Below are 12,140 nucleotides of genomic sequence, written 5' to 3'. Positions count from 1 at the left end.
AAGTAAGGGAAGTTCCATCCTCAGCCTGTTCTTTCTCAGCCAGGGAGCTCTTGCTCCATGAAAACTCAACAGATTTGATTCAAGTCAGCAGCCTGTGAAAGGCCAGAGCCCTGCCCATGATTTCTGCAAATTTTCCGTGATTAGGTTCTCAGGGTCTCTCTGCCTGGGCCCCTGTTCCAGGTACACAGTCTCTGTTTCACCCAGTGTGGGGCCTGAAATGAAGGCTGCTTTGCTGACTTTCACAAAAAAAATCATATTATTATTCGTTCAGATCACGTGTGCTTTTGGTAGTTTTTCCAAAGGCTGGGGAGTCAAGAGAAAGAACTTATAGCTAGCAGAGCCTTCCTTGTCTCTCTCCATCTTTGCTCTGCCCTCTCTCTTCCTATTTCTCCAGCCCATTTGCACCCCCAGCAAAACAGATTCTGCTCTTCTGCTACAAGACAGCATTGACATCTCATGCTCGTGGTATTTTTCCAAACAGACCCACTGCTCTCCTTGAGTGAATAAACAGGTTTCTACCTCTAAAACTAGCAATTATCTCTCTCTCTGTCTCTCCCCAGAACTCCTTTCTAACTCCAACCTCTTGTCTGCATTTTAAATTCAAATTTCCGACTGGCCTCTGGACATGTCCACCTAAATGTTCCACAGAGACCGCCTCTGGGCATGTCCACCTAAATGTTCCACAGACCACCCAGGGGTGACTGACCACTCTTCTCCACTCCAGAATGTCTCCTTCTCTTCATCCTTATCCTGCTGTGTGTCCTCCCTGGCTAATGGTGTTGTCAGCCTCACATCCACCCATGTTAGCAGATCGTGTAGGGCTGGGAATAGGTTTTCAAATCAGATCATCTGACTTTGAAAACTGAATCTTCCACTGCCTGTGCAACCTTAGGCAAATTACTTCATCTCTCTGAGCCTCAGAACCTTTACCTATACATTGGGAATACTAATACTGATATGATTTGACTGTGTCCCCACCCAAATCTTATCTCAAAGTGTAGCTCCCATAATTCCCTCATGTTGTAAGAGGGACCCAGTGGGAGATAATTGAATCATGGGAGTGGTTTCTCCCATACTGTTCTCATGGTAGTGAATAAGTCTCACGAGATCTGATGGTTTTATAAGGGGAAACCCCTTTCACTTGGTTCTCATTTTCTTTTCTTGTCTGCTGCCACGTGAGATGTGCCTTTCACCTTCTGCCATGATTGTGAGGCCTCCCCAGCCACGTTGAACTGTGAATCCATTAAACCTCTTTCTTTTGTAAATTGCCCGGTCTCAGGTATGTCTTTATCAGCAGAGTGAAAATGGACAAATACAAACACCTCCTGGGCAGAACTGTTTCAAGTCTTAGGTAGGATAAACTTACACAAAGTGTGTGGCACATAATAGGCACTAGAAAAGTGTTAGCTATTATTCTTGCTGTCATTAATCAGTGGCTTTGCTCATTCCATTCCATGCAAAATGTCCCTCTCCTGGTATCTGTCTACTTAGGTCGTACCCATTCTTCATGGCCCAGCTCCAATGTTAACAATCCCGGAAAGCCAGTTTGACCTTGCAAATTAGAAACAATCACTACCTCTTCCGTACATTTATAGTCCTCTGCATTATCAACCCCTGTGAGGCAGTTAGTTTATAAGGAAAATGGGCTGACACAGTGGCTCACCCCTGTAACCCCAGCACTTTGGGAGGCTGAGGCAGGAGGATTGCTTGAGGCCAGGAGGTTGAGGCTGCAGTGAGCTATGATTGTGCTGCTGCACTCCAGCCTGGGCAACAGAGCAAGACCCTATCTCACAGAAAAAAAAAAAAAAAGAAAGAAAGAGAGAGAAAGAGAAGGAAAGGAAGGAAGAAAGAAAGAAAAAAGAAGGAAGGAAGAAAAAAGAAAAAGAGAAAGGAAGGAAGGAAGGAAGGAAGAAAGGAAGGAGAAAAAGGGAAAAATTACTGCTATAAGTCTCTTGGGTCCAGCCAGAAAGACCTGAAGATTTTCTATGACAACTTTTACTGAGTTTCTCTCAGTTTTTGTCAACTGATCAAGCCCAAATGTCTTTCTTTTCCATAGCAATTGTCCCAAGCTTTCTTGGATTTCTTCAGCTATTTTCATACTGTATTTATCTGTTGTGGAAGTGTAAGCCCTCGGAGAGGAGGTTATAAGCCTCAGGAATCTTTGTAGCTTCAACCCTTCACTCAGGGTTTGCCATTTTCAAGGAGCTCAATAGATATAGATTGAAAATGCTCAATAGATGTTTATTGAATTAACTAGTGAAGTAGGAAAGAATAAAATTCAATAAGAGGCAGTTATGAACTCCTGTTAAGCAGTGAATTTCTAGGGAGAAATCACTGTAAATATTCTTTTGGGTCCAGAAAGTCCTGGACATCTGTAACAGCTTTAACTGAGATCCTCTGAGCTCATGTCCCCTGATCAAGCCCAAATGTCCTTCTCACCATTTGTAGCAGACCTGGAGAATCACAGCTCAGATCTCTTCATGAAAGGACTGGCTGCCCAGCAGCTGAGAGTGTGCTTAGCTTACCGTCTCCAGCTGTTAGCCCCTCTGGATTCTCCTCAGCATGCAGGGAGCAAGGGAACCCTGGTCCTGTAACTAAGCAAGGCCGTTGTACAAGGGCCCAGCCTCTCCCCCTGGATGTGGGACTCCTCCCGCAAGCAATCTCTGCTTCGGAGCTCACTGCTGGGCTGGTGGGACTTTATCCAGTCTGCGGTGCTTCTCCTCTTTTTTTTTTTTTATCGGTGTTACTTCCTAATAAGGCTTTTGCACTGTCAATACCAGCTCAGCCTCTCCGTTCCAAAGATCCCAAAGAGCACACCACTGCAGACCAGTGTCTCCAGGGAGCTTGGAAAGACCCGGGAGGAAGACTGACCTCATTTTCCAGGAGCAGTGCTCATTTACAGCAGGTGAAGAAACATAGAATACTGAGCTGATCTGACAGCATCAGTCTTATGGCCATCAGACGCCTTGTCCAGTGGCCTGGGCTGCCCATACACCAGAAGGACACCCAGAGTCCTTTGGTTTTGCTGGGGGAATCCAGCTGTAATTACATTGTCCAAAATATGATACTGTAGTAAAATCGATCAAAGAGAATGCTGTTCTCATGGCAAACTTCTTGATTTCCCAAATGAGTCTAAACATAAGACATTATTAATGAATCCTATTATTTTTCTCAGAGGATAAAAGATAAAAATAAATAGGGCTGTCTTGGATTGTACTCCCCAGGAAGCTGCCATGGCTCATACTAGAGTGGGGAGGAATGTGTAAGAGGCTGGGCAGGTTTTCCAGCTGGCCTTTTGCTGGTCTGGAGGCTCCAGGATTATCCCTGATGTCCAAGGGTGACTATGTCTTTTCTACTCTCTGCCCTTGTCAATGTCCAGTGATTCTCTCTTGGCTCTTGGGAAAGCTTGTCTCTTGCCAGGTCTCATTTGGATCAAGGAGGAATTTGCAGAAGGCTTCCATTCTCCATGCCCCCTTTTGCACTCAGCTGGTGCCTCAAGGGATATTTGGACAGGTTCATCATGGAATTCATGTGTGTCTGCAAGTCATCAAGCCCTTCCCCTGGATGTGGGACTCCTCTGAGGGCCTGAAGAATGGTCATATTCAATATTGCTTTTGAATGATATTCCAACATCAAAGAGATGCCTTCAAATAATTTGGAGTTAGATGGTGGAAGGAATGATAAGGCTTCTGCCTTCTAGAACTTTGTGGAGAGCATTGATATTCTTTTTCCCTCTTCAATATTCTCCAGCAGCTTTGTTGATAGAATAGGACAACTCCATACACTATAGTCGATGACATGATCACATTGGCTGCCTGATCACATAACCTATCCAAGCCTCAGTTTCTTCCTCTGAAAAATTCTGTTCCAGGGTTATGTGAGCTGCAATGGAGATAATAGAGATGAAAAGACCATGTAACCTAGAAAACCACTAGATGAACATCAGATAATATTATTGTAACCTTAAGGGCTATTTGACTTCTCCTTCCAGGGAAAGTAAATATCCCAACACAGGGATGCTGGAAATAGGAACTCTCCCAGAAGTTTATGTATAGCAGAGGGCAAGGCTTTGTCTGACATGAGCTAAGACAGCCTGCTGTGGACAGACTTGGGATTTACAACTGTCCTCTCCTTGAAATGACTGCTCCTGTGTGTCGGTATTTGGGCCAACAGACACACCCCCTTGCCCTTCCTTAAATGATAGATCACCCACTCTCCCACCAAATTAGCAGTCTTCAGGAGCCACATAAATTCTAGGCTCCAATGTCCTTGTAACAATCGAGAACAAAGAGTCATGAGGTTTGTTTAAGGTATGGAGATTTATCTCAGCACAGTGGCGGGTCTGGCCTTGTCCTTGTGGAAGGGCAGTGGTGATTGAGTATTGCTAGAGTCTCCCCCATCTTGTCCTTGGGCTGGGCTCCCAAGACACTGCCTAATGGCCTGGGCGCTGCTAATCCCAGAGTGCAAGAGGTACACCTGGAATTGTTGCATGTGCAGGGCAGGCTGAAGGCAGCAAGAGTTGCCTTGTTCACCAGTGGACTCCCACAGTTTAACATGGTGCCTGTCCATGGGAGCTGCAAGTCATGCTTGCTGAACAATTAAACTAAGCTCCCCAGCTTTCAGAGAAATTCACAGATACTGTCTCTTGGGACTGTGGAAAGTATTGGAGAAAAACTAAAACACTTCTGAGGTTCTAGGAGACTGTTTTGACATAGAAGAGTTTTATTTTCTTGGTACATTTTAAGCTTCTTGAGGAGAATATCTCTATCTTCTCTCTTTATATATTTACCTATATCTATCTGTCTGTCTACTGTCTGTCTATTATCTATCTATCTATCTATCTATCTATCATCTATCTACCTAATCTATCTGTCCATCCATCCATCCATCCATGTCCATATCCATATCTATATCTATATCTATAGTGATTTGTGGCTCTCAATAAACAGGCAGAGGCCAACTAGCTAACCATTTAGTTAACGAATTTGTACTGCTTATAAGAATGTTCACATTTTTCAACTGACTTCATCCTTCAAGCAATCCAAGCTGATGTGCATTGTCCTCTCCTATTTGCAGAAGAGGAAATCAAGGCCTTAGAACTGGTGAAACTGAGATTCAAATCGCGCCATGCGACAACACAGGCCATGCTCCTTCACTGCACCACCTTCTTGGTTGGTGAGCTTTGGAAAGGGAGGCATGGGGGTGAGTTCTGAAGATGAGCTATACCTGCTTGTCTTCTGAGCAACGCTTCCTATAAGATGTAGGTAAAGCAAAGAGGAGATACCCACAGCCAGGCCCGTAGGTAGCAGTGGAATCCTTTGTCCATGTTCTGATTTCAGGAACTCTGAAATTCCCTCCATGGTGAGTAGTTTAAGTCCGAGAGCTATGTTCAAACACAAACATCCCTGGGAAGTCTAACCCAATAAGCAAGCAGTCATGGGATTAAATGTGGATGCATTTCGGACACTTTTCCCAGAAGACATTTTGATGTGAGCTAGGGTGGGTTGAATAGAGGGCATCAGATCACAGAGTAACTCAGATGCTAAAGAACAAAAAAGTTATAAATCCCAAATATATTTAATTTAGCCTTGATTAAAATTAAGTTGCGACCAGAGGCCACAGTCTTGAATAGCAAAAATCTTGAGAGGAGATAAGACCTTTCAGAATGCAAAGTGTTGGATTAACCATGGTTTGTGGGTAAGAGAAGAGCTTAGAGGCTATTTACAGACCACTTATTATAAATTTAAGTTAAATCTCTGCTTATTCCACAACTCGTTTGCCTAAAGTAGAATTTCTGCTAAGTCTGTTTGCTAAGAAGAGCAAAGAGATTTCCCATAAAGTTATTATGTTACTTGTTAACTTGAGACTGAAAGTTTGTTATATAGAAAACTGTGCTTGTCTTAGGGGGTTGACTTTACTCACAGACTCACTCTCTGTGACCTCACAGATGTACTTCTCAACCACTCAACCCAACTAAAAGACTGGGCACATTCTCCTAGAACTAGGAACACAGATAAAGGCATTCTGTCTTGTAAACATAAAGAGTAAAAGAAAAAAGCATAATAAAAGATTCTGATTTTTTTTTTGCACAGTGCAGAACTGCAGAATAAGTAAAAGAAAACAATGATGAAGATAAAAGCATGTAGTAATAAAATAGAAAACCAAGATAGAATACAGAAAAGCAACAAAGGTGTAACTTGACTCCTGGAGAAAACTAATAAAATCAACAAAACTCTGACAGTATTGATCAAGAAAAAAGAGATGACATAAAGGGGAGAGGAGCAGAATTTCAAAACCCCCTTAACAAAGAGGATGGAAAGAACATTACGAAATTGGGGAGAGAGAGAAAAAGCCCTGTCAAGGGGTTTTGTTAGCCCTGGTTGTTCCACCTGGGTGGTGTGTTTATCTCTAAACTACTCAGTGTGGCTGGGAGAATGGAATATTCTGGAACGTTCTAGTCTAGATGACATGTATACTTCTGGGAGATGAAGGTATTCATCAAGTGAGCCACACAGACTAAACACTGAGGAGGAGTGATTCTCTCCAAAGCAAAGTCATGCCCTGTTGTCATGAGAGGGGGAAGCTGGTGCAGGGTAACAAAAATCCCACAGGCGCATTACACTGGTGATGGGGAGGAGGTAACAAAGGTCACCAGAAACCAATGCCAGGGTCCTGAGGGTCTTCGGGCTGATTTAGGAATCTGAGTAAGATATCCACAGGCAGCTCTTCAAGAACATGATGCAATCTAAGAGGCCAATCAGGGATAGATTCTGAATGAGTTCCAGACTTGTGACACCCACTGAGTTTATGAAGAAAACAAGTGGTGGGAAGCCAGAAACAGGATCTACATTTGGTCAGCAGCCAACAACAAGAATAGCCTATTGGGGTGATGTGGTCAAGAAGGGATTGACATACTCCATGATTTAAAAAAAATGGACCAGAACTTTTTTCTTTTTCACCCCAAGGAATCTAATTTGTAGCCATTCAAGCCAAGTGCCCTTGAGGTTTGGATGAATAATTTTGCTTTAGTTGTTACAGCAAGCATCAGAGTTGCAAGTATTAGACGTTAGTGGAGGCTTTCCAAAGCCTCTATCTCTGGTGAGAAGACCAGGTAGGGTGTGGAGATAAAGTTAGCTTGGAAAATGGGGAGTAGGAGAAGAGAGGGAGGATAAGCAGCCTGATGAGGTATCTGAGATTCTTACAAGATTCACAGTTTGGTGTAGAGTTTACAGACTATTTTTGGTCTTAAAATGGAATCCCCAAACTGTGATATTCTTAGTCACATTCTTCTGTAAGATTTCTGTTGCTTCTTACTGACTGCACCTGAGAGACATTGTCCCTCCAATGTCTGTATTTCTGAAATGTCATTCATTCATTCAATCAACCAATGTTACATTGAGGGCTTACCAAGAGAGAATCAAGGATTAGCCTATGGTCTGAAGATTTCCCATCCACCTCCACCCATCTCCCACTTCCCATGCTGACTGGCCTTCTAGCTGACAACTCAACATCTGCACATGGATGCCTCATGGACATTTAACATCCCCAAGACCAATCTCTTAATACTTCTCTTCCAGCCAAACCCTTTCCTCTTCTAGGCTTTGTCATCTGAAGAAATGGCACCTCCATCCACCCACTGGCTCCAGGCAAAACCTGGGAGGCATTCTTGCCATTTCTCTCCACCTCCCTCCTAAATTAAACTAGCAGCTAGTCTTGCTGATCCTTCCTGCGCGGTGGCTCACGCCTGTAATCCCAGCACTTTGGGAGGCCAAGGCGGGCGGATCATGAGGTCAGGAGATCGAGACCATCCTGGCTAACACAGTGAAACCCCATCTCTACTAAAAATACAAAAGAAATTAGCCGGGCACGGTGGCGGGCGCCTGTAGTCCCAGCTACTCAGGAGGCTGAGGCAGGAGAATGGCGTGAACCTGGGAGGCGGAGCTTGCAGTGAGCCGAGATAGTGCTACTGCAGTCCAGCCTAGGCGAAACAGCGAGACTCTGTCTCAAAAAAAAAAAAAAAAAGAGTGAATCCACCTCCACTCTTCCCACCAGTCAAGTCCCAGTTGCCATCATCTCTCACCAGGATAGTTCAATGGAACTAGTTCTCATTCTCTACTCAGCAGTCAGAAATAACTGCTGTGAAGTATAAAGGATAGCAGGCTGCTTCTCTGACTGACGTCTTTCAGTGGCCTCTGGCATTTAGAACAACATGCAGGCTCTTTGCCTTTGCCTTGGTCTACAAGGTCCTGCATGATTTAGTTTCTTTCTACCTTTCAGACCTCATTTCATCTCTTCCTCTCCCTCACTCTCCATGCTCTGGCCACACTGGCCTGCATTCAGATCCTTACATGCACTCAGCATGTTCTGGTCCTGGTGACTTCACACATCCCATGCTTTCTGCCTGCTCCGCCCCTTCCTTAGCCTCTGCTTACTGCCCGTAGCCCTCCTGCACTTGCCTGCCCTTCCTCATCTCAAAGCACTCAGCTAGGTTCTCAGACAGGCTTTCATCATCTTGATATGGTTTGGCTGTGTCCTCACCCAAATCTCATCTTTAATTGTAGCTCCCATAATTCCCAAATGTTGTGGGAGGGACCTGGTGGGAGATAATTGAATCAACAGTGTGGCAGTTTCCCCCATAGTGTTCTCATGGTAGTGAATAAGTCTCACAAGATCTGATGATTTTGTTAGGAGAAACCCCTTTTGCTTGGCTCTCATTTTCTCTTGTCTGCCACCATGTAAGACATGCCTTTCACCTTCCGCCATGATTGTGAAGCCTCCCCATGAGGCCATGTGGAACTATGAGTCCATCGAACCTCTTTTTCTTTATAAATTACCCAGTCTCCAATACATTTTTATCAGCAGCATGAAAATGGACTAATACACACCTAAATTAGGTCTCCCCTATTCTCTTCCTTCATAGGCTCTATCAAAATTTGCAATTGCATACTCATTTATGCATTCTTTTAATTTAATATCTGTCTGCAGTGAAAGTGGGGGTCATGTCTCTCTTGGTCATTGTTTTATTATTGATGCCCAGCACATAGTAGGTTCTCAGTTAATACTGACAGAATGAACTGACAAGTAGCTGAACGTGAGGGTACATGAACGCATGAATGAATGCCATTTTGAGCTGCCAACACACGGAATCATATAAAGTAGAACCGGTTTGAGACTTTAGAGAAGGCCACTCCAGCCTGCGCCATTTCAGCCACTGTAGGAACGTGTGTTATTCATGTCATAAAGACATAGCTTGAGTAAGTGTACGTCTGAACAAGGATTTTTACAAAGATTTTTCAAAAACTCTTGCTATTTCCTGAAACAGATTGTGTCTCTCTGATTGTCTATTAAGTTTTTTTTTTAAACTGCTGAGGAACTTGGAACCACACCAAAGTAATCTGCATTTCCATTTTTATATTTTAATTTATAAACTGCGCCTTATAATTTACAAGCACTCACTTACTTAGTGTCTCTAGCAGAGCCGAAACAAATACTAACTCTGCCAGCTATGCTACTCCAGCCTACTTTCTGCACCATTCCTATCAGGAACTTTTTAGTTTTTTGGGGTGGAGAGGGTGGGCTGGAGCTAGCTCTAGCTTTTGGAAGTTAAGGTTAGGAACAACGATGATATGTCACATTTATTTAGGAAAGGGTGCAGAAGGGCTCTTTATCCCCATTTTATAGATGAAAAAATAGAAGCTAGAGATGGGAATAACATGACCCAGAAGGTTTGCTTGTGATTGATGAACCTGACTTACAATCTGCATCTCTGGGCTTCCTCATGCCAAGGGTCTTTTCAGAACACTAAGCCAGGCTCTCTCAACCTTGGCTCTAGCAACATTTTGACCTGGATCATTCTTGCTGAGTACTGCAAGATGTTTAGTAGCGTCCCCAGCCTCTACACATTAGACGCCAGGGGCACCCACCCCAAATATCTCCAGACATGGCCAAGTGTCCCCTGAATTACCCGCAATTGAGAACCACAATACAAGACGGTGACTCTGGCTTTGATTACAATGGAAGCACAGAAGTCAGGAAAACCCATCTCCCTCTATAGTCCTCTCCGTGTCACTTCCCTACAATCTAGTCATATAGAACTCTGTTCAAACGCCCAGTGCCTCCTTTGTGGTATTAAGTGCTTTACTTTCTTGAACTCATTTAACCCCCAAATGTGGTTACAACAACGCTTTGTTTACAGGTGAAGAAATCGAGGTTTAGAAAGATCACAACTTGCACAGCAGTTAAGTGGCAGGCTGGGATTACACAATTACACAGCAGTAAGTGGCAGGCTGGGATACAAACCCCAACCTGTCTAGTCCTGAGGCCAGCGTTTAGCTATGCCACCCTGCCCCCGGGCTCTCACTCACAGGTAAGAAATAGATTTTCTTTTCCTCCGTCAGCAGGGAGTGCTGTGTTTGAGAAGCCTCCGCTCCTCTGCTTTATAAGCAGTAGCCCATCCCTCTTAAGGCAAATGTCTTTCAGGTGCACAGCACACACATCCATGATTGTGGGTCTGCATGTCTGTCACCCTCCCCAGGCTGTGGTCTGTGTCTTCAGTCCCTAACACTGGGGCTTGCTGAGTAAAGTATTTGTGAAACGCATGCCCACACAGCAGTGAGGGTTAGATACAGTAGCCAGTTGTGGAGTATGATCCCCCTGGCCGTGTCCTGTGTGATCTTGGACAAGATAAAAACTTCTCTGAGCTCAATGTTCCCATCCATAAAATGGGAGGACCCATTTCTCAGGACAGATGCAAGAATTAAATGATGATAAATGCAGGCTGGTTTGTACTGATGCCAGGTGCTTTTTACATGGCCACCAGCAGGGAATGTCTAACTCCCTCCATGAAGTTGCCTACACAAAGCTCGCTTTCAATTCCTGAACCTCTTTTGGTCAGTCTGTGACCCTCTTGTAGCCGGTGGAGTTGCTCTTTTAGGGTTGTCTGTCCAGCTAGACTTTAAGCTCCCTGAGGACAGGAGCTGTTCCTTTGTTCCCTCCCACAGCAGCCAGCCTGATACTGTCCTCATGGATCTTGTCAATGGATCACCAACAATAATTGCTGAAGAAGCAATAGTATGATTCCTATTTTTGCATTGGATACTGCCTTTTCAGAGTAGGTTTTAGCATCTGCAATGCTTTTCCTTGGTTTGCAGCTGGACAGTCGTGCTGTGATTCCCTTCTCCGAGCAGTTCAGGTTATTAGCCATTACTTTGCTTCCGCTTTGGTCATTTTCTTTGATTTCCTCAGCCGCACACTACCTGTGTTAAGATTTCAGCTCATTGCTTCAAACTTAAGAAGTTGAAGAGGGGCTCAGGAGGGCCCAGTTAACGTAGCCCTTCAAGGCTCCGAGCCCCATCCTGCCCAGCCAGGAGCTGCTGGACCATCAGCCAGTCAGGATGCTTTCTGGGCGTCAGCAGCCTCATCAGTAAATTAAGGATATGAGTAGGACCTGCTTCAAAGGGTTGGGAGATTAAAAGCACAGTGGCTAGGATGTATCACACCCTCAATCTCTACTAACCCTCCTCTGACTGGGGCGGGTGGGGTGGCCCGTGGGCAGCTGAGCGAGGGGAAACTTTCCCGGGCTTTCCAGCTGTTTAGCAGGCTTTCCAGCTCTTTAGCAGGGCCCAGAGCGCCGGGCGTGCAGGCTGCAGCGGCTTTGCTTCCCCACGTTCCTCCCATGGGAGGACTGGCTGGCTTCAGTAACCCCTGGTGCTGTGGGAACGGGAGCCAGACCTCACTGCCCCACCGCAGAAGACAAGCAAAGCCATCCCCGCTGACCCTACTGGCAGCATGCACTTCAAAATTAATAAAGGCTGCTCAAAAGTCTCTCCTCTTCAAAGCACCAGGGCTGCCTCCCTCCCCAGTAATCAAGCCGGTTCTCCACACTCCCCGCTCCGACTTTATTTATTTGCCTGAAAGGAACCCAGTGCCCTCCGCAGATTATACCCCCGGAGATATTGCAGGCATCGGATCCTCCACCGCTCAGTCAGGCCCCGACGGGGGTCTCTGCCAGGCTTGGCCCCTCCCCCAAGGTCACCCAACTTTTCCCTCTGTCCCCGCGCCCTGCCCGGGGCGAGAGGAGGTGGCGAGACGGGGGCCGGGTCGGGCGCCCAGGTCCGGCGCTGACCCCCTCCCCCGCGGGG

The sequence above is a fragment of the Pongo pygmaeus genome, chromosome 3 (genome assembly GCF_028885625.2).
Source record: "Pongo pygmaeus isolate AG05252 chromosome 3, NHGRI_mPonPyg2-v2.0_pri, whole genome shotgun sequence".
NCBI classification, from domain to species: Eukaryota; Metazoa; Chordata; class Mammalia; order Primates; family Hominidae; genus Pongo; species Pongo pygmaeus.
This window is presented reverse-complemented; position numbering follows the sequence as displayed.